This window comes from Plecotus auritus, assembly GCF_963455305.1.
Source record: "Plecotus auritus genome assembly, chromosome: 3".
Classification (NCBI taxonomy): Eukaryota; Metazoa; Chordata; class Mammalia; order Chiroptera; family Vespertilionidae; genus Plecotus; species Plecotus auritus.
Window position 1 is genome coordinate 29,686,218 of NC_137772.1, and position 27,687 is coordinate 29,713,904.

The following is a 27,687-nucleotide window of genomic DNA, read 5'->3' on the forward strand; positions in this document are numbered from 1 at the left end:
CCACTGTTTTTCCTCAAATGTCTGTGGGAGTTTGTTTTTCCATTCATATGCATGAATGAAAAATTCAGTTCCCAAATACAGACAGCTGGGGTTTCTCTGTATGTGTGGAGTGTGTGTCCCCAGCAGGCCTCTTCCCTGTATAGAGGAGGGCTGAGTCGGTGAGGCCAGGTATGCTGTGTGGACTGGCACAGGGGCAGGTGGGTGGCTGCCTATTGTATTATACCCAGGCTAAGTCCTGATGCCAGCAAGCCTCTGGGTAGGGGAGGGAGCCAATGTAGGACTCCACTTTGTAGATAATTCTTTATAATTCTTCAGTTAATTACAATGGACATCTGTTCTTCTTCCCATTCCAGGAATGGATACCTGCCAACTCTCAGCTTTTAGCTTCTCTGCGTCTCCACAGTTAGGGTGACTGAGGCTGTCTGGGTTGTGCTTCTGCTTATAGGTCCATCCCTTTTAGTATGACAAACTCATTCAGTCTCGAGCTTAATAATGCTTCTCTTCTTGTCAGCACAGTGATGAATTTATTTCCTTTTGGAACTTGTTGTCATTTTAGTAGGACTTAGAGGAGAGGAGGAAAACTTGTGTCCCTCTGCCATAGTGACCCAGAAGCCTTAATAATTCTTTTTCTCTTCAGCTTTATTATAAGTGACAAATAACATTGTATCAGTTTAAGGCGTGTGGTGTACTGATTCGCTATGTGTATGTTATAAAATGAATACTGCATTAAGGTTAGTTAGCCTACCCATCACCTCATATGGTTGCCTTTTTTTTTTTTTTTTTTTTTTGTCGTGAGCACATTTAAGATCTACTCTCTTAGCAAATTTCAAGTATATAATACAGTATTGTTAACTATGGTCAGCATGCTGTACTTTATATCACCAGACCTTATTCATCTTGTAACTGAAGTCTATACCTTTGGACCAACATCTCCCCATCCCCCCATCCCCACCCCTGGTAACCACTAATGTACTCTGTTTCTAGCAATTTGTCTTTCTTAGATTCCACATATAAGTGAGATCACCTGGTATTTGTCTTTCTCTGTCTCACTTATCTTACTTAGCATAATGTCCTCAAGGTCCATCCATGCTGTTGCAAATGGCAGGATTTTCTATTTTCTTGTGGATGAATAATATTCAATTACACACATACACACACACACACACAGAGCACACAGCACGTCTTTTATTTATTCATCTGTTGATGAATACTTTGGCTCTGTTCATGTCGTGGCTGTTGTGAATAATGCTGCAATGAACACTAAGATGTAGATACCATTTTGATATACTGATTTTATTTCCCTTAGATATATATCATCAGAAGTGAGATAGCTTTTGTATAGCTTTATTGAGATAAAATTTATATACCAAACATCTAAACCTTTTAAAGTGTAAAACTTAGTCGTTTTTAGTCTGTTCACAGAGTTGTGGGCCTGTCACCACATTTAACTGTAGAGCATTTCATCACCCCAAGAAGAAAAGACTGCGCCCACTAGCGGTCACTCTGTATCCTCTCCCTTCACCAGGCAAGCTTTCGTATGTTTGTCTCTATGGATTTGCTTAATCTTTTCCATGCTATAGCATGTGTCACTACTTTATTCCACAATAAGGAATTGTGGAATAATATTCCATTAAAGTTGAACAGGCCACATTTTATTCATCATTTGATGGACATTTGGTTGCTTCCACTTTTTGGCTCATATGAACAATTGCTGGGCCAGATGGTGATTGTATTTTAAAAATTTTGAGAAACTTCTAAATTGTTTTCCACAGTGGCTAGACCGTTTTACATTCCCACTAGCTGTGTGTGTGGTTTCCTGTTTCTCCTGTCCTTACCAACACTTGTTATCATCATTTTTATTATAACTGTCCTAGTGGATGTGAAGTGGTGTCTCATTGTAGCTTTGTTTGCATTTCCTGAATGACTAAGGTGTTGAGAATCTTTTCATGTGCTTATCGGATTATTTATATCTTTTGAGCTGTTTTTTGCCTTTCTATGATTGGGTTGTAAGAGTTTCTTATATATTCTGTATATACATCCCTTATCAGATAGATTATTTGCAAATGTTTTCTCCCATTGGGTGGGTTGTCTTCACTTCCTTGATAGTATCTTTGGCAGCACAAATGTTTTTTAATTTTGATCACATTCAATTTATCTATGTCTTCTTTTATTGCTTGTCCCTCTGGTGACATACTGAAGAAATTATTGCCTAATCCAAGGTCAGTAAGATGTATTTCTATAGTTTCTTCTAAGTTTTATGGTTCTAACTCTTACATTTAGGTCTGTGATCCATTTTGAGTTACTTTTTGCTTATGCTGCGGGGAAGAAGCTGAATAATTCTTAATGATAGATAAAATATGTTGGGTAAATGTAGAGCATCTTATTGATTTGGATGGACTGAATTCCTGGAGAGCAAGATGCAAAAAAAGTAGCATTGCTGCTTAACCCTACTTAAGCTCCTGTGCTAATCTTGCGTAGGGTCAGAGGACCCAGGAAGCTGGGAGTCACTGCTTTGGGAAAAATGTGGGTTGATGTAGAAAACCACACATATACAAAACAACAATGGCAAACCCACTAATTCCAGGATGTTCCGTTGAGTTCTTTTCTTGTCTCCATCTCAGATGCAAGTTGGTTTATAATTTTATGCCTATTTCTTTAGTAAATCTCTGTTTTTGGCACATTCTTTTTTTGAGAGGGCCCACATATTCTTTAGTTTGCTTCTTCCTTTCCACTTTCCAGTCCCCTTCCTACCCATTATGGCAAGCAGAAAAATGACTTTAAAGCATGATAAACAAGTATATATTAGACTAGCTCACCATTCCTTGGCCTTTAATAAATTGGCCAGATGTCCTCTGTTAACTTAGCTACGCCACAGACCCTGCGGGATAGGCAGTAGTTTTAGTGGTCTGTTTTGATTTGGCAAAGTGGGCCGGGAAGGGACTGTGAACTTTCTTTTTGGCTGTAAGGAGTCAGTGCTTTCACCATCGCCCACCTGGGCCTGCATATTTGCACACTGAGCTACCTCATCGGGACTGCCTGGTGTTCCATATACTGAGATAGCTAAGGAGTGCTGCAAAAATCAGGCTGGAGGGCATGTTGCAAAGCTTATTCCTACTGTCTATTCAGAACAGTAGTTTACTTTTGCTAGGAAATTCATTATTTTTTGAACCAGTGTCATTGTAGTTTTTGGCTTTTTTAAAGGAGCTATTGAAAAGCTGAGGAGCAGAGTTTGACTTTTTTGAGGGTGGAACCAGATCAACTTTAGTGCAGCTTTGGAACAGCGCATCTGTGTTAGAATAGAGTTTTTATCTTCAGAAACTTGCAGCACTAGTGTAATTGTGGTTCAAGTTTTTTCATGTACTTTTAAGGATTCATTTTTAAAGATTTCCATGTAGTCAGTAAGGATTAATTTTTAAAGATTTTACTCTTTGTGTGTTTATATTGTAGAGCTAGTCTTTTCTTGACTTACATAACTCTTTGGGTGCTGTTAGGATGTTTTAGAATAAATTTGGGTCCCTGAATAAAATGTTTTATTGTCAGGTGTACAAACTGCTTTACAAAGTAAGCTTTTAGCAGTGTCTTCCTTCATTGTTCCTTAAATCAACCACCTCATCTTAAGTTTCCTTTTATTTTTAGACAGGAGGTATCTTTTCCCTTTTATTTTGTACAGCAAAAGTCACATACTGTCATCTTTCACGTGTTTTTTTGTTGTTGTTGTTTTGTTTTTTAGCGTAGCCAATGTTTTGTGAAAAAATCGAGCTAACTTTTCAAAATTGGGGATTTCGTGTAAAATCCCTGATTTCAAGCTTCTGTTGAAAAATCTGAGACTGCAGCACCGAGTGAGCATTATCAGGCGCCCCCAGTTGCCAGTCAGCAGCCCTCCTGTGTTGTCTCCAACTTCACATTTATATCATCTCCCCAAGGCTGTAGGCACCTGGGCTTCTGGTCTCAGCCTTCAAGTCACAGTAGCGTATGACTTCACACTCCTTGTCTGGTTTCCAATCATGATCCTCATAGTCATGCTCTCAACCCTAAATAGCACCCAAAGGTGGATATGGCATGGAGCTAATGCACGGGACTTTTCCAAGGCTTTGAGACACCTAACTATTTGTCTTCTTTGTCTTAATAAGAGCATCCAAATGGTATAATGTACAGGAGCCACAAAACTGGAACTACCCCTTCCAGCAAGAGAAGCACTTGTAGACCTTTGAAAAAGAATAAAGATTCTTGGGCCCCATCTTCTGTATGCAATGAAAATCTTGGGATAAGGGACCCAAGCATCTCTCAGCTTTTAAGCAGCTCCCCAGGTGGTGATTATGATGGACACACAGGCTTAAGAACTGTATTTAAAAGGTAATTACTTGAGCTATTTATAAACCATCTTAATACTGAAAGGACTCATTATGGAATTCTTTGAACTACTGACATTCAACGCTGAAGTGCTTAGGTACCACGGCTAATTGAACAGCAGACATATAAGTGAGAAGACATCTCTGAACCTGAACTGTAATGCCATTAGGAAAATGTGATTCGATTGTAAAAGAAATAGCATGCATTAGTTTTTCAGGAATCTATGAAGAAGGTGTCTCATGTCTGTGATGGTTGTGCATTCATGTGGAATTTCACCAGCAGTTTCTGTTATGCTCACATTCATGCAAATATTTGCTTTGGAAAATTTTGTATAGGGGATCAGACAGAGAGATTCTGGGGTTGCTATAATGTAAGGTTGCACAGGGTTAAAGTACTGTTGCAGCCTCTATTCTGATTGCTTGGGGTGGGGGGGTTGAATGGTTGTTTTAAAGCAGCGGTTTAGATATGTGGGGATGTTTTTAATTGTCACAATAATTGGGGGTGAGGGTTGGCTACTGGCCTTAAGTGGGTAAGGCCAGGGCTGCCAGGCATCTTGTAGTGCATGGAGGGTGCTGTTCAAGGAAGGATTATTTCATGTGCTCCTCGCCTTTGAATGTCCAGTTGGACATTCATATAAGGAAACACATGTTCCTGATGATTTGGAATTGGGCTATATAAACTTATTTTTTTTGCATGGTTTTAAATATCAGTGAATTTTCAAGGGCTATACCTGCCATGTGAGTCAAGGGAAGATTTTATAGTTGCACCACTGATCCATGGGGGATACATCCCTTGACCCCTGGAGGATGCCTGAAACCACAGGTAGTACTGAACCCTATCTACACTGTTTTTTTCCTATACATGCATACCTATGACACCTTGATTTATAAATTAGGCACTAAAGGAGATGAACAACAATCACTAAGAAAACAAGAAAATAGAACATTGTAACAGTATATTGTATTGAAAGTTATGTGAATGTGGTTTCTCTCAAAATATCTTATTGTACGGACTCACCCTTCATCGCCTTGTGATGCTGTGAGATGATAAAGTAGGTGAATGAAACATTCTAAATTATAATGTGATCCCCGGACAGTTGATCTGATAACCGAGACGGCTACTGCATGACTAACTGGGAGGTAGAGTATAGGGCAGGGGTGGGCAAACTTTTTGACTCGAGGGCCACAATGGGTTCTTAAACTGGACCGGAGGGCTGGAACAAAAGCATGGATGGAGTGTTTGTGTGAACTAATATAAATTCAAACTAAAGGAGCGGAGGGGAGAGCAAGAGAACCAGATAGAACAGCTAGATCTGGCCCCCGGGCCGTAGTTTGCCCACGGCTGGTATAGGGGATGGGCGCGCTGGGTAAAGAAATGATTCACCTCAAAGGCAGAATGGAGCAGGACAGAGCCAGGTTTCATCATGCTGCTCGGAATGGTGCGCAATTTAAAACTTTTGAGTTGTTTATTTCTGGAATTTTCCATTTAATATTTTCAGATCGTGGTTGTCTGAGAGTAACTAAAACCATGGAAGGTGAAACTGCTGATAAGGTGGGACTACTGTACTTTGTTGTGTTTGGAAATTTACTAAAAATCGTTCCCCATTTCCAGATAACACAAGTCAACTCAACACACCTGTGCCAGGCTGCTCTTGAGCCTGGCTCTCAGGTGACTCTGTGTTTAGGTACAAGCAAGTATGTGGCTGACCTGAGTATTTAACAACGGAAATCATTTTACTTTTACTTTTTTGTATTACATTTAGTAAACCACTGAAGTATCATGTTTAATAAATCATTATATTGATTATTTTGTATTTAGGCAGGTTATGCTCTTACGAAGTTCACTTCAAAATAATAAAGGTGTTGCAAAATCCTATCTAATAAAGAGGGGATATGCTAATTGACCATCACTCTATCACAAGCATGGCTGCACCCACAGCTGAGGCCAAGTTCCCTTAAGGAGCCTTAACAAGCAATCAGCAGGGACCTGAGGCTATACCCTCCCCCGCCTCCCTGGGGCTTGACAGGGGACCTCAGGCCATGCCCCCCACCCAGCAGGGCTTTACAGGGGACCTCAGGCCGTGCCCCCTGCCCTGGTGTCAGGCTGGGGGACCTCAGGCCATGCCTCCTGCCCTGGCACCAGGCCGGGGGACCTCAGGCCATGCCCCCCACCCAGCAGGGCTTGACTGGGGACTTCAGGCCGTGCTTCCCACCCAGCAGGGCTTGATGGGGGACCTCAAGGTGCACCCCCAGTTCTGGGTCGGGGGAACTCAGGACGTGCCCCCCCCGCCCAGCAGGGCTTGACGCGAGACTTCAGGCCATGCCCCCCACCCAGTGGGGCTTGACGGGGGACCTGAGGCAGTGCCCCCCTGCCAGTGGGGCTTAATGGGGGACCTGATGCTGCACCCCCCGCCTGGTGCTGGGCTGGGGGACCTGAGGCTGTGCCCCCCCGCCTGGCAGGGCTTGACGGGAGACCTCAGGCCATACCCCCACCCAGTGGGACTTGTCAGGGGATCTGAGACTGTACCCCCCTGTCAGGCGGGGCTTGACTGGGGACCTCAAGGCATGCCCCCTGCCCCATCTGGGGGACCTCAGGCCATGTCCCCCATCCTGGCGCCAGGCCAGGGGACCTGAGGCTACGCCCCCTGCCCGGTGGGGCTTGATAAGGGTGGGACTGGCTGGGTCTGGATCTAGCCCAATGGGAAGGGGCAGCTGGGTCTGGGTCTCACATGATTTTGAGGCGCATGTGGGTGGGCGGGGACTTGACTCTGGGTCCCCCTTTTAATGTGCACGAATTTTGTGCACCGTGCCACTAGTATTTGTTATTTTTGCTCTTACAGAGTTGAAGATTGGTATTTTAAACACATTAGATTGACCTGGGGAAGATTTGAAAATGATGCTGTGAGCCTCCCTGATTGAGCAGTTCTCTAGGAAATTCTAGGAACTCTGCGAACCTTTCCATTTCATGGCATCCTGAGAAAATGATATACTTTGTGTTGCACACTCGGGTGGATGGAGGCAGTGCTTCAGGCTGCAGGGGGTGGTGTCTGGGGATTCTGGTGGCTCCAGTCCTGCCCCAACTCCTAGCAGTGCTTGTACTGACACACACTAGGGATGCTCATTTAATATTTGAATTCTTCTTTTCACAATCTATGTGTATATCAAATCATCACCTTGTACATCGTAAAATTTTACAATTTTATTTGTCAGTTATACCTCAATAAAGCTGAAAAAACTATCAGGTTCTTGAACCTCGCTGCAGTAATTCTGATTTTGTGAGTGACCCAAAAACCTACTGTACTGAGCTCCCAGATGATTCGCCCAGGTGGTTCCTGAACAGCATGGTGAGCAGTCAGCCCTGTGCCTCAGGGTGGGTGCAGCAGCGCCTGGGTCCGACAGAGACCCAGAGCAAGGAGAGGCCAGGCTCCTTCCGGGGGTGGGCAAGGCAACGTTAAGGGGTTTCCGGGACACAGTGGAGATTCAGAACTCTTGTTTGGTTGGGTTTGCTCTTCCCGGAGAGTGGCTGTTTGGTTGGAAATGGTAGAGCAAACACTGCCGAGAACCTGATGTCCAAGAAGAGCTCATCTTGCTCCTGTTACATGAATGTGAACTCTGAGGGGTTACGTCCTAGGAAGCTGAGCACGTTTCCAAATAAAGGTATAGATCCACGTGAGGTAGTCTTTGAAAATCATGAAGAAAGAGACAAGTGCTAAAACATTTTGAGAGGCAACACCTAGTTTTAGAAAGGAGACTGTAGAGACTGGTGAGTTTAAGGTCATGGTCAGCCAGATTTTAGGGGATTATTGTAAGTGCTGGAGGAGTAGGGAGTCCTCCCCAGATATGCGCTGGCATTGGGGTCCTAAGGAGGAATGGTGGGAACCTGAGGCTGAAGTTGAGGATGCCCAGCAGGATGGGAGTGGGGTACGGGAGGGTGGAGGGAATTTGACAGGTTCGTGGAACTGGAAGTTGTCTGGGGTGGCTGTGAGCCCACATGTTATTAACATTATTAACATTCCCTGAAGGGATGTTATTGGAATACAGCTGGGGAAATGCTGATGTGCTGGAGACAGGCCTGGGCAAAGAATCAAGAGCCTGGGTTTTCATTTGTGTTAGGTATCAGATGCCAAAAACTGCCTTCAATACAAGTGAAGGCACTCCTGAGGGTGTTTACCTTCTCAGGAGACAGGAAGATCAGAGCTGCCAGGTTGGAGATGGAGAGAGAAAGCATGCAGTCTGGCTGGAGTCTGGTTGGGGAAACGGACAAGTAATGTGATGATCAGAACACAGTGCGTTGCCTTTGGTAGAGGTGAGGATGGGGAGCTTTGGGAGGCTATGGAAGGCACCCAAGTTCCACAGGAGGGGGGCTTCCTAGAAGAGCGATTGCCGAGCAGCGTTTTTAAGGGTAAGGTGCTGGGTGCTGGGAAGAGACAGGTGCGGACGTGGTGCTGTGAATAATACTGTTCTGAGCTGCTGATGTCAACAGGGAGGAGCCAGGGAGAAGGCTCAAGCCAGGCAAGGACCAGGGTGCAGACCTATGTGCCATGCTAAGGAGTGTGCATTTTACTGATTTTTTAAAAAATAATGAATTGGCTCTGCATTTGGGATTTAGGAAATCAGTCTGGAAACAGGGTAGAGATTGGGTTGCAGTTAGGAAGGTACACACACACACACACACACACACACGTCAGTGACTTAACAAAATAAAAATTTGCTCTTCTTTTCCATGAAAGGAATCCAGATGAGTCCGAGCTCTGCTGGTGGCTCCACAGGGCTGGTGGTCCTGGCTCCTTCGGGCTGGTTGGCTTGCCCGCCTTTGAACATTTCTCATCTCCTCTTGTGCTTGCTTGAGCTCCAGCCGAATTCCTGAGAGCCGGAAAGCCATGGCCGGTTTTGCACAGTGATTAGAATGTCAGCCCGCGGACTGAAGAGTCTTGGGTTCCATTCCGGTCAAAGGCACAGCATGTACCTTGGTGGCAGGCTCGATCCCCGGCCCGGTTGGGCACTTGCTGGAGGCAAACCAATCGATGTGTTTCACATCAATGTTTCTCTCTCTCTGTCTCTTCCACTCTCTCTCTAAAAAAAAATACCCTCGGGTGAGGATAACAAAACAACAACAAATCCCTTCCTCCTAAGAGCAGGAAGGAGGAAGGAGGGAGAAGAGGTTACAAAGGGCAAAGGGGCTTGTGCTCTGGTAATTTAAGGATATTTTTGGAGGAATTAGCACAGAGCACTTTCAGTTACAACTCCTCATTGATGACGTGGTGCCATGGCCACAGTTAGCTGCAAGGGACGTGCGGGAAATGTCATCTTTATTCCGGGTGGCCGCGTGCTCAGCTAGAGATTGGGAGTGCGGTCACTGTGGGAGGAGGAGGAGTGGACAGCAGGGCTAAACCACCTGTGTCGCTGCTGAGAGGAATGCAAGTGCCTGGTGATGAGGATGGGGCTGAGGCGGGGACAGGGAGCAGACACTGCAGAGCCTGAGGTGCGGTCCTGGGCAACTGGGTGGATGTGGAAGGAGGGAAGGGGGACTGAGGGCGGTTTCTGCCTGGTGCAGCTGGGAGGATGGAGATGTCTTTCAACAAGGTGCCGGCTTGAAGGAAGAGCTGGTGTGGGGTGGGAGGAAGAATGATGTTGAGTTTGATGCCCGGGGCACATTCAGATGGAGATATCCAGTGGCAAGTGGGTATACGGGTCTGGGCCAGAGAGAAGAGGTTTTGGAATTGACTAGGGTTTCTGAGGAAGCATGTGCAAAATGAAAAGGAGGACTGAAGATGGCATCTTGAAGAACAAAAATATTTAAAGGTCAGGCCGAAAGAGTAGTGATTGAAAGAAATCCAGGATCAGCCGTTGAGGCAGAAGGAAAACCGGAATAGAAAGATATTTGGGAAACAAGAGAGAAGATTTTAATAAGGGTATAATTGTAGAGACATGCCATAGATGAGTCCAGTAAGATAAAGCCTGAAGCGCCTGGCAATTAGGAAGTAATCTTCCTATCTAATAAAGAGGGAATATGCTAATTAACCATCACTCCATCACAAAGATGGCTGCACCCACAGCTGAGGCCAAGTTCCCATAAGGAGCCTTAATAAGCAATCAGCAGGGACCTGAGGCTACGCCCTTCCCCTCCCCTGTGGGGCTTGACAGGGGACCTCAGGCTGGCAGGGCTTGACAGGGGATCTCAGGCCACCTTCCACACCCAGCAGGGCTAGATAGGGGACCTCAAGGTGCACTTCCCGTCCTGGTGCTGGGCTAAGGGACCTCAGGCTGCTCCCCCCACCCCAGCACCAGGCCGGGGGACCTCAGGCCATGCCCCCCACCTGGCAGGGCTTGACAGAGGACCTCAGGCCACGCCCCCCACCCAGTGGGGCTTAACGGGGGACCTCAAGGTGCGCTTCCCGTCCTGGTGCTGGGCTAGGTCAGGCTGCTCCCCTGGCCCCAGCGCCAGGACGGGGGACCTCAGGCCACGCCCCCCACCAGGTGGGGCTTGACAGGGGACTTCAGGCCGCACCCCCCGCCCCAGCACTGAGCCAGGGGACCTGAGGCTGCGCCCCCTGCCTGGCGGGGCTTGACAGGGGACCTCAAGGTGCACCCCCAGTGCTGGGTTGGGGGAACTCAGGCCATGCCCCCCGCCCAGGGGGGACCTGAGGCTGCAACCCCCTGCCGATGGGGCTTGACAGGGGACCTGAGGCTGTTCCCCCATCCCGGTGCCAGGCTGGGGGACCTGAGGCTGCGCCCCCCCCCCCCCCCCCCCCCGCCAAACCTGGCAGGCCTTGACGCGGGACCTCAGGCCATGTCTCACACCTGGTGGGGCTTGACGGGGGACCTCAAGGCATGCCCCCCCCACCTTGGTCTGGGCTGGGGGACCTCAGGCCATGCCCCCTGTCCTGGCGCCGGGCCAGGGGACCTGAGGCTACGTTCCCTGCCTGGCGGGGCTTGACAAGGGTGGGACTATCCAGGTCTGGATCTATCCCAATGAGGCGGGGGAGACCGGCCAGGTCTGGGTCTCACAAGATTTTGAGGCGCATGTGGGTGGGCAGGGACTTAACTCTGGGTCCCATGGTATGCCCCAGACTCTGACAGGAGGAAGGTTTTCATATACATTTTACTAATTTGCTTTCATCTCTGACACTTCTATTATAGAAAAAGGGCAAATAGCAATATTAAATTGTTTCCTCTAATTAATCCCCTTTTAATGTGCACGAATTTCGTGTACCGGGCCACTAGTTGAATATAATAAAAGAGAGATGTTAGTGTGTGTGTGTGTGTGTGTGTGTGTGTGTGTAGATATCTCTATATTGTGTGCATGTATCTCTTTATATATCGAGTGTGTGTGTGTTTGGATAAAGTTGTTTAGATTGAACCTAAGTGTGATCATATGACTGAAAGTCAGGGTAGATGGCTGCTATTTCCCTGAAGTGATGTCTGGGGTGGAATCTGTACATCCTGTGCCCCTCACCCCTGCATTTCGGGTTTTTGTCACTGTGACAGGATAGTGGCTAAATTGTTCAAGCTACACTGGTGGGATGCATTGCCCTGGCTAGTGTGGCTCTGTTGGAACGTTCACCCCAGCACCGAAGGGTCGCAGGTTTGATTCCCAGTCAAGGGCACGTACCTGGGTTGTAGGTTCATTCCCCAGCCCTGGTCAGGGCTCACATAGGAGGTCCCCAATCCATGTGTCTCTTTCATATCACGTTTTTCTCTTCTCTTCCTCCTTCCTTCCGTCTTCCTCCCTCCTTCCCATTCTCTAATAATCAGTGGGAGAAATATCCTCGAGTGAGGATTAACCAAGAAAAAAAAATAAAACAAAATTTGGGATATATTAACTGCTAAGTGAGATGTTTTTACAGACACAGTGGGGTAGGTATTTATATGCCCTAAACATCATCGGAGCCTTTAAGATATGTGATGAAAAATTAGGGTTTCAACTGCCCCTGTTCACTGCCTTCTTTGAACTTTACCATCAGGCTGCGAGTGAGGATGAGGGCTGGTCACAGCTGCAGCAGCCTTGGTCAGGTGACACTGGACATGTGGAGTCTTTCTTCCTTTGAGGATAACCCTACTCCACCTGGGGTATGTCTGATAAGTTCACAGGCACAATAGGATTTGGAAAAGTGGACCATATTTTATGATATTTTAACCTAACTGCAGATATCTAATGGCAGATTTCTATTTGTGTGTGTGTATTTTTTCTTTTAAGAGTACAGAATTTTACTCCCCAGTGCTACATTAGTTGTTAATAGTTAAACAACACTGCCCTCTGGTGGACAGAGTATAACACTTTAGCAGCAGTTCTCAAATGGTAAGTGCTGCTTGCTTTTCCTGCCTTCAGATTTGTTTTAGAGGTCCGTCAGTTAATATGCTTTTGTTCTTTCCGCTTAATCTAATCTGAGAGTTTATAAAAATTCCAGTGGTGTAAAAATATGACTAAATCTGTTGTGTATTAATCTCATGATGTTATGAAATTAAAGATTTGGAATTTTAATGCAAAACACTTAAATTTTTGAAATAGAAATGTTAACTAGTGATATTCTCAGATGGACATTTTGATGGGCCCCTGATAATAATAATTCTTGAATACAGGATGCATTAAAATAGTATGTGAAACCCAGTCTGGAGCATTTTTTCCCATTTATAAATTTTGCAAAAACTTCTGAAGAAATCAGTATTATTAGAGGTACAATCACTGAAAGACTAATGTGGAAGGGCCTAAACTGGCTCTTAACCGATAGCTTTTTAGTTGCTGCAGTTGTTTTGCTCTTAAATTATGGTATAGCCTGATGGGTGTGGCTCAGTGCTTGAACGTTGACCTATGAACCAGGAGGTCACAGCTCGATTTCTGAACAGGGCATAAAGATTGCAGGCTTGTGTGCAGGAGGCAGCCGATCAAATGATTCTTTCTTGTCGTTGATGTTTCTCTCTCTCTCTCCCTCTCCCTTCCTCTCTGGAATCAATAAAAATATTATTTTAGAAAATGAAAAAAACTAAAAAAAAATTATGGTGTATACTGACAAACTGAGTAGGCTATCTTTCTTAATTTTTTGGTTTAATCCTGAGTTCTCTGTTTAATTGTAATATTGACTAATGATATACACACATATATGTATATATATGTGTTTATGTGTGTGTATCTTTATATCTGTTCCTCTGTGTCTGTCTGTCTGTATCCTTGAGATGTGAATTGTAAAATAATTAAAATGCTACTTGCAAAGCAAGGATAAAGATTCCATATTCTCTCAGATCATGCAAAGAGAAGTGAACATCGTTACACACTTATGTAACAAGTATTCTGCTAGGAAATTTTTATATTAGTTATTCTTTAAATCTCAGGAGAATTCTCCAATACTATTCCCCCCCCCCCCACCACCAACCACCCCTTACTTCATAGAGGAAACTCACTGAGGTTTAAATAATTTAACCTCAGGTCACGTCGCACGTAAGTCACAGAGCTGGCATGCCAGCTCAGGTGTGATGTCAGAGCCTAAGTCTTCCCACCTACAGTCTTACAAAGAATCCTAGTGAGGTCCTGCTATATTATTAATTTGCCAGTCTCCTAATGTCACAAGGAAGTGGGCTGCAATTCTGACTTTGTCCTTAATTGGTAGTATGATAGTGAACAAACTGTTTAATTTTTCTGGCTTCACTTCTTTCATCTTTAACTTTGTGTCTCCCTGAGCATTGGGGAAGAGGAGATGGTGGCTTGAGTCCATGGCAAAAACCTTGGACCAAAAGGCTCCCCTCTTGTATGCTTTATATATTGGACTTCTGTGTCAGACATCATGCATGTCTGAAATCATGCGAAGGCACAGTGTGTCTACTCAAAAAGAAATTTAAACTCATCCATATGATTCCTAGGTCCCATCTAGCTCATTTCTGAGGGATGTTGATGGAGCACAACAGCTCCTTGAGTTTTCCTTTGGAATGGAAGAGCGTGTGTCCGAAGGCGTCAGATTGGTTAGTCCATGTCCCTTTCCATGGTGGCATTAGGGTAGGATACAGGGCCATCAGTTAAAGGGGTCTGCCCATGAGGGGCAGTCCTCTGTGTCTCAGGATTCTGAGACGTCAAGTTCGTTATCCATTTAATTGGAGCACCCAGCCTGCCCTTTTTCCTTACAGTCTAACTTCCATCCCCCCAACCCTCCATATCCCAGCAGAGGGAAATTGTAACGCTAGGAATGTGACAGTAGTGAAAACATACATCAAAATACTGAAACATAAATTAAAATTCCTACTTGTCTCAACATTGTAGAATTAGAGAAGATTCCTTAGCAAAACGCTAAGTAACAGAGAGCAAGACCCCAGCACCCTGTCATCTATAACTGCGTTAACTGTGCCTTCCCACAATTCTTTTCCCTGCTTGTGCCTATCTGTTTACGTATTGAAGTACCCAGTCCCTGTCCGTCACTTGATAAGACAGTGGTGTTAATGAGGCCAGGGTCAATTCTTAAGGTATAGATAACTTATTTTAGTACATCAGGAACTTGGCAAACTATTTTACAAAATGTTTCTGTTGTTAAAATAAGGGGTCCCTGGGAACTGAGTCGGGGTGGCTCAAAGCAAAACCCAGCTGCCTAGGGAAAGTGATTTAGAGCGCTCCCCCTTTGGATGATCAGTGTCAACTGTCTAAAATACTTAGCAATCCTTTGGTTGTCCTGGGAGCAGCTGGCACAGTGAACGTCAGGTTAGCCCTCGTTAAAATTAATATAATTAAAAAAAGAAGATTGAGACCTCGTTTAATTTGTTATTTAAAGGAAAAATGACGAGAGATTCTTTTTGTGGTGGCAGGTTCCCCAGAATTTGTTGGCACTAAGATTTGTCTAGTTTTGGTTCTTATATCTATTATATAGGTAGTATCCTATATAATAAGAGAGGAATATGCTAGTTATCCCTTACGCCCTGAGGGGGCAGGGTAGCAAGCTATGAGGAGGGGACGGGGGTGGGGTGGGCAGAGAGCTCCAGGAGGGCGGGGCAGTGAGCTGCGAGCAGCAGAGAGCTACCAGTGGTGGTGGGCGGGTGGCCAGCTGAGGCAAGCAGCAGCAAGCTACTCGTGCATGGATTCGTGCGCAGGGCTACTAGTATTTAAAAAAGAGGATACAAGGGGTCAAATATATGGTGATGGGAGATGATTTGACTTTGGGTGGTGGGCACACAGTGGAATATACAGATCTTGTGTCATAGAAATGTACACTTGAAACTTACATAATCTTATCAACCAGTGTCACCCCAATACATTTAATTAAAAAAAAACACCACAGGAAGTCATAAAACTATTAGGAAAAATTTAAAAAGAGGGGCAGGAAATAAGTTTCTTTTGTTTAATACATTTAATTCTACAAATATTTATTTACAAGTATTTGCTGTGTACCCAGTACTGCTAATGACTGCTTATAAGAAGCTAATGAAGTTACAGCAAGACAACATTCCTACCAGGAACCATTAAATAGAAGATGATGTGTAATTAAGTGCCAGATAATTGGTACAAATGTCATGAGCAGATGACTGATTCCCTGTTAAGGGTCCTGCATGGACACACACATCCGCTCTCCTAAGGAGACAGACTGCTGCAGTCGGGAGCAGCAGGGAGTCTCGCTCTGTGCTCATCATCTTCCATACAGTGGAGGCGAGGACACGGCAGGGTGGGAGGGAGCAGTCAGAGTTTTCTTGGAGGGATGCCCGTATGCGCTGTGCTTGGAAGGAACAGGAGTTATTTGAATGTATGGAAAGAATGGGGAGAATATTCTTTTCTGGGAGAAGATGAGAGATGCTGTGGAGGACAGTGGAGAAGTGAATTAAGGGAGGATCATGGGAGGCCTTGGATATCAGTTCAGAAAGTTGCAACTTGAAGCGTGTGTCCTGAGAAACTTTACTTCATCCCCCTCCATTGGATTGACTACCTCTTTCCTTAGGGGTCCTCTCTGGACCTAGAGCCAGTCAATCTGAAAGGCACTAATTTATTTACAGGTTTTTCTTTCACTAAATTAGACCAAGATTACATCTAGTACCTGGATTGGAATTTGGCTGTTTTTGAAATTCCACATTTATCAATTTACCTATTATATTCAGGGTGAGTTAATTCTACAGATAGTTTGATTTTAACCATTTTATGTTGAATTTTAAAATTTAGATTTTTGTGATATCTTGCTCTCATTCTCATGCTGAGTACAAAAGACATAAACATTACATTCTCTTTAGCAATGCATTTAACTTTAACAAGTCATATAAAAAAAGATTCAATGAAATTAAAATTCCACAAAAATGTATCATTAATACTGTTTGTCATTTAGCTGCTGTTGTAGTCACAGTGTGTTAGTCCATTGGTATTTAGCTTAGGAACTTATTATTTTTACTAGTGGCCCAGTGCATGAAATTCGTGCACATTAAAAGAGGATCAATTAGAGGAAATAATTTAATATTGCTATTTGCCCTTTCTCTATAATAGAAGTGTCAGAGATGAAAGCAAATTAGTAAAATGTATATGAAAACCTTCCTCCTATCAGAGTCTGGGGCACACCATGGGACCCAGAGTCAAGTCCCCGCCCACCCACATGCACCTCAAAATCGCGTGAGACCCAGACCCGGCTGCCCTCCCCCCCGCATTGGGCTAGATCCAGACCTGGTCAGTCCCACCCTTGTCAAGCCCTGCCAGGCAGGGGGCGTAGCCTCAAGTCCCCTGGCCCAGCGCCAGGATGGGGGACATGGCCTGAGGTCCCCCAGCCCAGACCAGGGCAGGGGGGCATGCCTTGAGGTCCCCCGTCAAGCTCTGCCAGGCGGGGGGGGGGGAATCCTCAGGTCCCCCGTCAAGCCCCGCTGGGTGGGGGGCGTGGCCTGAGTTCCCCCAACCCAGCACTGGGGGTACACCTTGAGGTCCCTGTCAAGCCCCACTGGGTGGGGGACATGGCCTGAGGTCCCCTGTCAAGCTCCGCTGGGTGGGGGGCATGGCCTGAGGTCCTCTGTCAAGCCCAGCCAGGCAGGGGGGTGCAGCCTTAGGTCCCCTGTCAAGCCCCGCTGGGTGGGGGGCATGGCCTTAGGTCCCCTGTCAAGCCCAGCCAGGCAGGGGGGTGCAGCCTTAGGTCCCCTGTCAAGCCCCGCCAGTTGGGGGGTGTGGTCTGAGGTCCCCATCCCCTGTCAAGCCCCACCTGGTGGGGGACATAGCCTGAGTTCCCCCGATCCAGCACTGGGGGTGCACCTTGAGGTCCTCTGTCAAGCCCCGCTGGGTGGGGGGAACAGTCTGAGGTCCCCTGTCAAGCCCAGCCAGGCAGGGGGGCGCAGCTTCAGGTCCCCTGACCCAGTGCTGGGGTGGGGGGCGCGGCCTAAGGTCCCCCGTCAAGCCCCACCGGGAGGGGGGGTACAGTCTGAGGTCCCCAGGCCTGGTCCTGGGGTTTGGGGCGCGGCCTGAAGTCTCCTGTCAAGCCCCACCAGGTGGGGGGCATGGCCTGAGGTCCCCTAGCCCAGCACCAGGACGGGAAGCGCACCTTGAGGTCCCCTGTCAAGCCCCGCTGGGTAGGGGGCATGGCCTCAGGTCCCCTAGCCTGGCGCTGGGGCAGGGGGGCACAGCCTGAGGTCCCCCAGCCTGATGCCAGGGTGGGGAGTGCGGTCTGAGGTCCTCTGTCAAGCCCTGCCAAGTGGGGGGCATGGCCTGAGGTTCCCTGTCAAGCCCAGCCAGGCAGGGGGGTGCAGCCTCAGGTCCCCTGGCCCAGTGCTGGGGCGGGTGGCGCGGCCTGAGGTCCCCTGTCAAGCCCCGCCAGGTGGGGGGGTGTGGCCTGAAGTCCCCTGTCAAGCCCCACCTGGTGGGGGGCGTGGCCTGAGTTCCCCCAACCCAGCACTGGGGGTGCACCTTGAGGTCCCCTGTCAAGCCCTGCTGGGTGGGGGGCACAGCCTGAGGTCCCCTGTCAAGCCCCACCGGGAGGGGGGTGCAGTCTGAGGTCCCCTGGTCTGGTGCTGGGGCTGGGGGCACAGCCTGAGGTCTCCCAGCCTGACGCCAGGGTGGGGAGTGCCGTCCCCTGTCAAGCCCTGCTGGGTGGGGGGCACAGCCTGAGGTCCCCTTTCAAGCCCCACCGGGAGCGGGGTGCAGTCTGAGGTCCCCTGGTCTGGCGCTGGGGCGGGGGGCACAGCCTGAGGTCTCCCAGCCTGACGCCAGGGCGGGGAGTGCGGTCTGAGGTCCCCTGTCAAGCCCTGCTGGGTGGGGGGCACGGCCTGAGGTCCCCTGTCAAGCCCCATGGGCGCGGGGAAGGGTGTAGCCCAGGGGTGGGCAAACTTTTTGACTTGAGGGCCACAATGGGTTCTTAAACTGGACCGGAGGGCCGGAACAAAAGCATGGATGGAGTGTGTGTGTGAACTAATATAAATTCAAAGTAAAGGAGCAGAGGGGAGAGCAAGAGAACCCTCCGCTCTTTCGGCTCCTCGGGCCAGATAGAACAGCCGAATGGGACGGATCCGGCCTGCGGGCCGTAGTTTGCCCACGGCTGGTGTAGCCTCAGGTCTCTGCTGATTGCTCGTTAAGGCTCCTTATGGGAACTTGGCCTCAGCTGTGGGTGCAGCCATCTTTGTGATGGAGTGATGGTCAATTAGCACATTCCCTCTTTATTAGATAGGATTTCCAAATTTGAGTTTTAAGGAGAGATTTTACAATTAGTTGCTCATGCTGATTTTTCTTAGCTTGAGTTGTTTTAGGATATGAAGCTGCTACTTCTGATGTTCGAGCTTTAGCAGTAACATGTGGCCTGTAGAAAACCTGTGCTTCGCGCATACATAGGGCCTCTGAGCTTCCCTAGCTAACAGTGACCTGAAATCTGTAAGTCATTGGTGATATTTCTCTTCTCCCCTCCCACTCATTGGCTCTTAACTATAAACTCGTCTTTTTTTAAATTAAATGTATTGGGGTGACACTGTTTATGTTCTTTGACACCTAATTTGTATGTAATAGTTTGTTTTATGAAGATGTTAAAAACATTACTGCTCTACAGAAGAGAGAGAAATAAAAATACACATGAAGGGAGAGGTGCATGACTTTAAGAGAACAATAATCCTAGAGACTAAAGGTGTGGTGAGTTATGAAGACTCTAAAATATGGCACTCAAATGACAGGGAGAAGTTGATGCATCTGAAATAGGAATTCTCTCCCAGGAGCTGGTTTTCAGCAAAGTGAACTGCTGTGGGTTTGACATGTTGAATGTGTAACATGAGACATCTGTCAGATAGTTAGAAAGTGCTGATTCTGCTTTTCAGGGCAGACGCAACTTTCAGGGATGGTAGGCACAGTCCAGAGAGGCCCTTAGTTGCTCAGACCTCAGACAGGATCCCAGGAAAGAGCATCTGTGTTCTCAGTGCACGCTCTCTGCCCCTGGCAGTGCCTTTCCAAGGGCGAGGACAGGACAGTGGGCTTGCATGGTGAAATAATGGGGTAGTAATGCATGGGGTATTGCTGGCCGTGACTTGACCCCTGTCTATGGGAGAAGTGTGGGGCAGAGTACCCAGTGACTCTCTTAAGCATAGATCAGGGTTGGGGAACCTTTTTTCTGCCAAGCGCCATTTGGATATTTATAACATCATTCTCAGGCCATACAAAATTATCAACTTAAAACTTAGTCTGCTATATTTGGTCAAATATTTAATGAACTCACTCCTAATTCCTTGACAAGGCCAGACCAAATGGTTTTGTGGGCCTTATATGACCCGCGGGCCAGACGTTCCCCATCCTTGCAGGGGTCCTCAAACTTTTTAAACAGGGGGCCAGTTCACTGTCCCTCAAACGGTTGGAGGGCCGGACTATAGTTCAAAAAAAAAAAACTAGGAACAAATTCCTATGCGCACTGCGGGCCCAGGATGAGTCGGCTGCTAAGCAGGACAGGCAGCGGCACCCGGCGGGCTGGATAAATATCCTCGGGCCGTAGTTTGAGGACGCCTGGCATAGAGGCTCCAGTTAGCCCATCATAGAAAACTCAGATTCTTCCATTCCATTCTTAGCACGAGACACACATCTTTCTAGACTCCTAAGACCTCGCCCCAGTGGCAGCTAACTACATTGTATGTGAGCTGCTTCTAGCTGTGGTTTATTGTTTATTTTTTCTTATTATGTTGTCATTATCGTAAGTTTCTCAGATTTTGTCATTATCGAAAGTTGTCATAAGCATAAATCGAGGGGTCCTTTTGCCAAGACAGATAGGAATGTGGCCTTGAGACCTTTAACTGGACTTGGTAAGATTTTCTTGTGTGTGTTTGGCTTTCTTCACTCATATTTAAAAGGATGCGAACTGGTCTAGTTACCTAGTTTTCCCTCCTTGTTCTGCTATAGCAGTCCCACTCTAGCCCTCTGTGCCAGGTGTCTGGTCTGCCCGATATGCAGTTTCTTCTGAATTGGCTAAATCATTGACATCTTTTCTTTTCACTTATTGTAGTTTCCACCTCCTGGGTACGTCCCACTCACAGAAGTGTGAGGTGGACTGGAATCGGGATGTCAGGTCTGGATACCTGGAGTTATCAGTGAGCCTCACTTTCAAATACCATCTTGTAGTTTCCAGGTACTTTTCCACAGGCCCTTTCCAATTTTAATATTATAACAACCCTGTGAGAGAAACCTCTTGTTTGCCTACAGCTATTAATTGTTTGCATCATGAATCAAAATTAATTGCAAGTTTTTATTTTAGTGAGTACAAAAGACTGGGAAAAAGTTGACTTTTAATGAGATTTTAAAAGTAATAGGTGAAAGCTCAGGCTCAGAGAGACAAAATTACTTGCCCAAAACACATGGTGGGTAATGTAGTGAAGGCTGATTCCCAGGAGGACTAGTGATATCAGGTGGTTCTTACTAAATATTTCCTATGTACCAAGCAGCGTTTTAAGCACCTGAAGAGCATTAACTCGTCTAGAACACGTTTGCCACCTACCAGCCTGTCTGTGGGCTGACAGGTAATTCTTCTAAGCTTGCATTTTAGAAGGCAGAGAATGCTAAGTGAGAAGAGCAGTGGGTTGAGAACTAATCGATTCTTGGTACTGCTTATAATTAAAGGGCAAAGCAGTGCCACACGCCAAGGAAACGGCTGAATGGCAGAAGAGGGACACACAACAAGGACAATGTATTGTCACAGGAGCCAGTGGGAGAGGGAGCTTCTGAAGGAAACTCTTTGTCCTCCCATCCAGACTGCTCTGCTGTGGGGCTGTGTCTAGAGCAGCTCTGGTCCTGCCTCCCTGCACCTGGCCCCGATGCCTGCATTGACCCCTACAGAGAGGTGGGCCATTATGTTTTCCTCTTGCGTCCTTGATGCACGATGAAGGTTTTTGAACAGAATCTCTTACTGAATGAAATACAATAAGAAGGAACAGCAAATAAATAAAAGAGTTTGTAGAATAGAGAGGAATAATCCTGATTTAAAGTCTAGCCAGGAGTCGTCTGATGAGTGCAGCTTCTAGGGCTCTCAGGCTAACTTCAGTTGCCCACTGACATGCCATTTGATTCTGATGGGCTTTCTACTTTGAGGAAGATTCAGTTCTTCCTAGAATTTGCTTTCAAGTTTTACCTTTGGGTATGGAGAAGGGCCCCCTCAACTTACCCTTTTAGCCCAAGACTGCTTTCCTTCGACTCCTGTGCTGTCCCGGTACCTGTGGGTTCTGGTTTTATCCTGGGCCCCATACATGAGGAAGACAGTTCCCCACTGACCGTAACATTTCCTTGCCATTACATGCAACCTGAGGTTTATGTGGCATCTCGAATGACCTTGTAGTTTGACATTTGTGCTTCCTGGTATCTCAGTGACATTGGGCTTCAGCACTGACCAAAACTGATGCAAATTACAGGTTTCATTTGGGTCAGTGGGGCTTATATTGTGATTACATTTTGCATAATTCTAATTAGCCAGTTGTCAATATAAGAATCTACCTAGAATAATATTGGAAATAACCAGACTATCCAATAGTAACTAAATTATATTACTAAATCACATTTTGTGTATTTGTTAAAAATAATGTTTATGTAGTTTATATTAATAAGTATTCTTGTAAACAAGTTACTACAAATAATTAATAAGGGGAAAAAGTTTAAGTTCTCAAAACTATGGGTAAGTAGAGCTCAGTGAAATACTGGTTTTGTTTGTTTCCTTAAGTTCTTCTGTATACTCACATTTGGGCTGCCAATTACATTCCATCTTCTTTCTTTTTTTTAAACTTGGGTCTGAGGGATGTTTCTTGCTCTACTCTTTTAATTGTGCATTGGCCTGGTGGCTTAAACTCTCTGTTCTTCATGTGTGAAAAGGGGTTAATAACCTCTCTACCCACAAAAAAGGGTAAGGATGTTTTCCTTAAAAAGTTATCAGAAAAGGGGAAGTGGTCTCATGTTCAAGTTTTTACTGATTTTGTATTAGGGATGTGTTGATTATTTTGAATAACAAAGAACTTTTTGGAGAAACTACCTTAGCTTGAAATAACCACAGATGATGCTAGTTGGGATGCTTCTAGAGATTACTAAAGTGGATTAGAAAGGGGAGAGAGAAAAGATTTCGCACACATTTAGTAATTATTCCTGGGGAAATGATCCTAGAACTGTAAGTGATCCTAGCGTTGCCGTCAGCCATCTTTGAAAGATGATTTTTAGAGGTCATACAGTAAGTGGTTACATTGTGCAGATAACCTGAAGTGGACAGATACTGTGGGTGAGGATAGAATTTCCAGTTACAGCATCATGAAGATTAAAAATTGCTGTATCTCAACTTAAGACCAACTGAACTTGCAAAAGAACTGAAAATGAGACTCCAGTGGTAGCAAAGATTCTAATGACAAATTGCATGTGAAGAGCTTGGATAACTCCCTGAAATGTAAATGAATAAAAGCAAGTAATTTTTATTGCTTTATGTAGTATGTGATTTTATGTATGTATAAAATTAACATAATAAAGAAAATATAAGCTATTTGATTATTTGACTTACATCCCCAAAAGGTATATATTTAACATTTTTTCAAGTCTAAAATCTCATACTAAATTGAATAACAGTTCGTTTGCTTGCCCATTTGTATTACTTTGCTTGACTTTTTTGAGAAATAACACATTAAGTCAAATAACAATTAATTACCTGTTGCTTGTCATTTCTAAACTAAAGGGACAGTGTTAGTGACACAAAAGTCTAGAAATACATTACTGATTTGAAATTTTGTTCCTAATGAATAATTTGTCATTTCTCTTAAAACTATGAAGTTTGTACCCGCGATTTGTTTTAATCAGGTATGGTAAGACCCACAGATACAGATACAATTGTCACGAAGGAAGCAGTTTATACCCACAGAACCCTGGAAGCAGGAGGCATGGCCCACCTGTAGGGCCACTGGGTGTAGGGTAGAAGGCCCAGCCTTCAGTGGGGTTTTTGTGGGAAGGAATGGGTAAGGCAGGGTAGATACCAGAGCAAGTTTAGGACTGAATAGTTTGAATAATTTCATGGGTTCTGGTCTACAGGGGTGGCTCCTAGTTGTCCAGGACCAGTCCCTGGGTGATTGAGAGCCCTGGAATATTGCCTTTCTGTGAGAGCGATTGATGACAGAGATGGCAGGGTGTGGCCCTGGATTGGTTGGTGTGTATATCAGAGTGCACGCTCAGGGGAGTCCTTTGCTGGCCCTGGGAGGGGCTGCTTCTCCGAGATCAGGCCCCAAGTACCAGAGCATCAACACAGAATATAAGAAGATATAGCCCATACAGACTCTATAGGTTAACACCCAAAATGTTTTATACTTTAAATTTCATACTTTCCTTATTGAAAAACATTGGTTGCAGTTGGTGTGTATAATATAGTCATAAAATATTTATTTAAATTTTAATGAAAAGTACATTTTATAAATCTGGCTTTTTTCTCCCTAGTTCAACCTGTCAGTGATATTTCTAGAAAAGCAATTTATTGTATTTTACAGAAGAGGTGTAAACAGAATATTGGTTTGTGAATTTTTAAATAGTTTTTTTCTCTGAATATTATCTATCCTTTAAGGATAATGGCAGCTTTTTTCAGAAACAAAACAAACGAATGGAGAACTTCAGGATGGCACTGCTAGCCCAGTTATGGACTCAGGTCGTGTTTCTGTGTGTATAGTCTTTAGAGGTAGAGCTCATGAGAGATTAGAAAATATGTAACAAGTTTATTTTCCAGATTCACTTTTTGAAATGGTGAGTTTTAGGGTGTCAGTGAAAGACAGTGTTAATTCAAGCCTAATGTGAGATGCTAGACATTTGGAAATGAGACATTTATGTAGTCGAGACATACTTACTCGCTCATGGTCACGAGCAGTTGCAGTTAGGGGACCATCTTAGTTCCATAGCCAGTATAATAACCCTAATTTTATTAAGCAACCTGACTCATGTATTGGAGTTTTGTTTTTTTTCTCCTTTTAACATTAGCTTAATAGCATGCAGGTTGGAAATAGGAATCTCTGTCAGCTGGAGGGAGGAGCATTATACACGCTATCCCATCACCCATTCCACCCTTCATTGTTCCGTTTGTAATAAGATAGCATAGCTACTAAGTATTGGGAAGTGGTATATTTTGCTTTTTCTTGTTTCCCATAGGGTCATCCATTGACTTTGACTTGTCATTGGACAGGATGCAGGCACAGAAGATTTAACAGAAAAGTTGTGCTTAAATAGCCCTTCTGTCAAATTAGCCTTTGAAATGATAGGGAAATTTTGGTCTTTATATCTATGTATAGGATCACAAAGAGTTGCATATAATAGAAAACTTGAGTTAAATACTTGAACTAACAGTTTGTTTCTCTTCAGCATGAGAAGATAGGGGTAGGAGGTCTATGGTGGGTGTGGGGACTCTTTCTGTTTTGTCTCCCTACTAATGCGATGCCTCCAGTTAAGGATGGCTGCTTCAGCTCTAACTTCGTCCATATTCCAGGCAGAGGAAGGAAGAGCTTGGGGATGTCCAAAGGGCCCATTCCATGCCCCTGTTTTTCCCCTTGTAACGAGCTCCTTTGGGCATGCCCGACAACTGCAGCTTACACCTCATAGGGAACTGATGATGCGTGGATTGGTAAGGGATTGTCTGAGGCCAACAGAGGTTGTCCTTGTATGCTTTTCCAGTCAACTCTTGAAGAGGTTTTTGAACAGGAAGGAAGCTGGCAGTTTTAGTTTAAAAATAATACTAAATAGTAATGATAATACTAAAAGTAATGATGATTATATTAACAATAATGTTATTATTACTGAGCTTTTGTTATATACTAGTTGCTATCTGAGTGCTTTATATATTTACTAGTGGCCCGGTGCACGAAATTTGTGCACATTAAAAGAGGATTAATTAGAGGAAATAATTTAATATTGCTATTTGCCCTTTCTCTATAATAGAAGTGTCAGAGATGAAAGAAAATTAGTAAAATGTATATGAAAACCTTCCTCCTGTCAGAGTCTGGGGCACATCACAGGACCCAGAGTCAAGTCCCCGCCCACCCACATGCACCTCAAAATTGCATGAGACCCAGACCCGGCCGCGCCCCCCGCCCCCATTGGGCTAGATCCAGACCCTGTCAATCCCACCCTTGTCAAGCCCTGCCAGGCTGGGGGCGTAGCTTCAAGTCCCCTGGCCCAGCACCAGGATGGGGGGCGAGGCCTGAGGTCCCCCAGCCCAGACCAGGGCAGGCGGCATGCCTTGAGGTCCCCCGTCAAGCCCTGCTGGGTGGGGGGCATGGCCTGAAGTCCCCCATCAAGCCCTGCCAGGCAGGGGGGGTGGCGCAGCCTCAGGTCCCCCATCAAGCCCCGCTGGGTGGGGGGCGTGGCCTGAGTTCCCCGACCCAGCACTGGGGGTGCACCTTGTGGCGGGGGGGGGGGGGCATGGCCTGAGGTCCCCTGTCAAGCCTCGCTGAGTCGGGGGCACGGCCTGAGGTCCCCTGTCAAGCCCAGCCATGCAGGGGGGTGCAGCCTCAGGTCCCCTGGCCCAGTGCTGGGGTGGGGGGCACAGCCTGAGGTCTCCTGTCAAGCCCTGCCGGGAGGGGGGTGCAGTCTGAGGTCCCCAGGCCTGGCGCTGGGGCAGAGGGAGCAGCCTGAGGTCCCCTAACCCAGCACCAGGACGGGAAGCGCACCTTGAGGTCCCCTGTCAAGCCCCACCGGGCAGGGGGCATGGCCTCAGGTCCCCTGGCCTGGTGCTGGGGCAGGGGCACAGCCTGAAGTCCCCAGCCTGATGCCAGGGCAGGGAGTGGGGTCTGAGGTCCCCTGTCAAGCCCCATGGGGGCAGGGAAGGGTGTAGCCTCAGGTCCCTGCTGATTGCTCGTTAAGGCTCCTTATGGGAACTTGGCCTCAGCTGTGGGTGCAGCCATCTTTGTGATGGAGTGATGGTCAATTAGCATATTCCCTCTTTATTGGATAGGATATGCATCGTTCATTTAACCCTTATAACACCCCCCTAGTTATCTTCATTTTTCCAGATGAGGAAATTGAGCTCATCAGAGGTTAAATAACTTGCATAAGGTGACATAATTGGAAAGTGATATATCCCAGATTACAAGTCCTAGATTGTGTTCTTTGATGCATTTTTATAACTTAAAAATCTGTAGCTCAGAAATAAGAAAATAAGCTGAAAGATATTAAGCCATTGGCCCAGGGTCACATGAGCATTGAGCACTCAGCTTCTGTTCCTGGGTATTATTTCCACAGCCCTTTCTCCAGGTGCACTTTCTACCTTTATCCCCGTCTATTTGTGCCTCTCTTCCTCAGAGGTGGCTATTTTTGGCTGTTATGGTTCTAAGTCCTGAAAGTTATGTTCCTTTAGAATTCTTTACCTGACAAGGAAGCCCTAAAAGGCAATAGAGCTTAGTGGCCCAGAGCATGGACTTTGCTTGTGTTTGAATCCTGCCTGTGCCTGTTTTAGCCATGTGATCGCAGACAAGTAATGTACCTCTTGTGATTTAGTGGTCCTATCTGTAAAATGGGTTAATTATGATGCTATTCCAGAGGGCCTCAGGGAGAAATAGCAAGCTAATACCATAAAGCTGCTTAATAATCATACAAATACTTTCCATTCTGATTATATTATTTATCAGAAATGTGCATTTTAAATTAAACTTAATATATTTTCTAGCACCTCTTAAGCACTTGGTAAATGTATATGGAATGAATGAAAATAAACATCAACTGTTTTGTGTTGTTGGCCTCTACTTTTTATACTGGTTAGAATATTTAGGTTATAGAAGATGAGTTATTTTTAATGTTTGTATTAACCTCTACTACCAAGATTAAGGACCACTATTACATTTTGCTACTAATCTTGTGCTATTTTTTTTACCTCACTTTCTCATCTACGAAACCATTATTTTTACAAGTGTTTTTATTGAGATTGTGTTGAAAGGTACTGCATACTTCCACCGCACTATTAGTGAT

At 45.7% G+C, this 27,687-nt stretch overlaps 1 protein-coding gene across 2 annotated transcripts in view; it reads left to right on the plus strand.

The window, feature by feature from the left end:
* Positions 1 to 27,687, plus strand: part of PSD3 (pleckstrin and Sec7 domain containing 3) — a 532,096-nt gene that overhangs the window by 216,284 nt on the left and 288,125 nt on the right. The window lies entirely within an intron of this gene.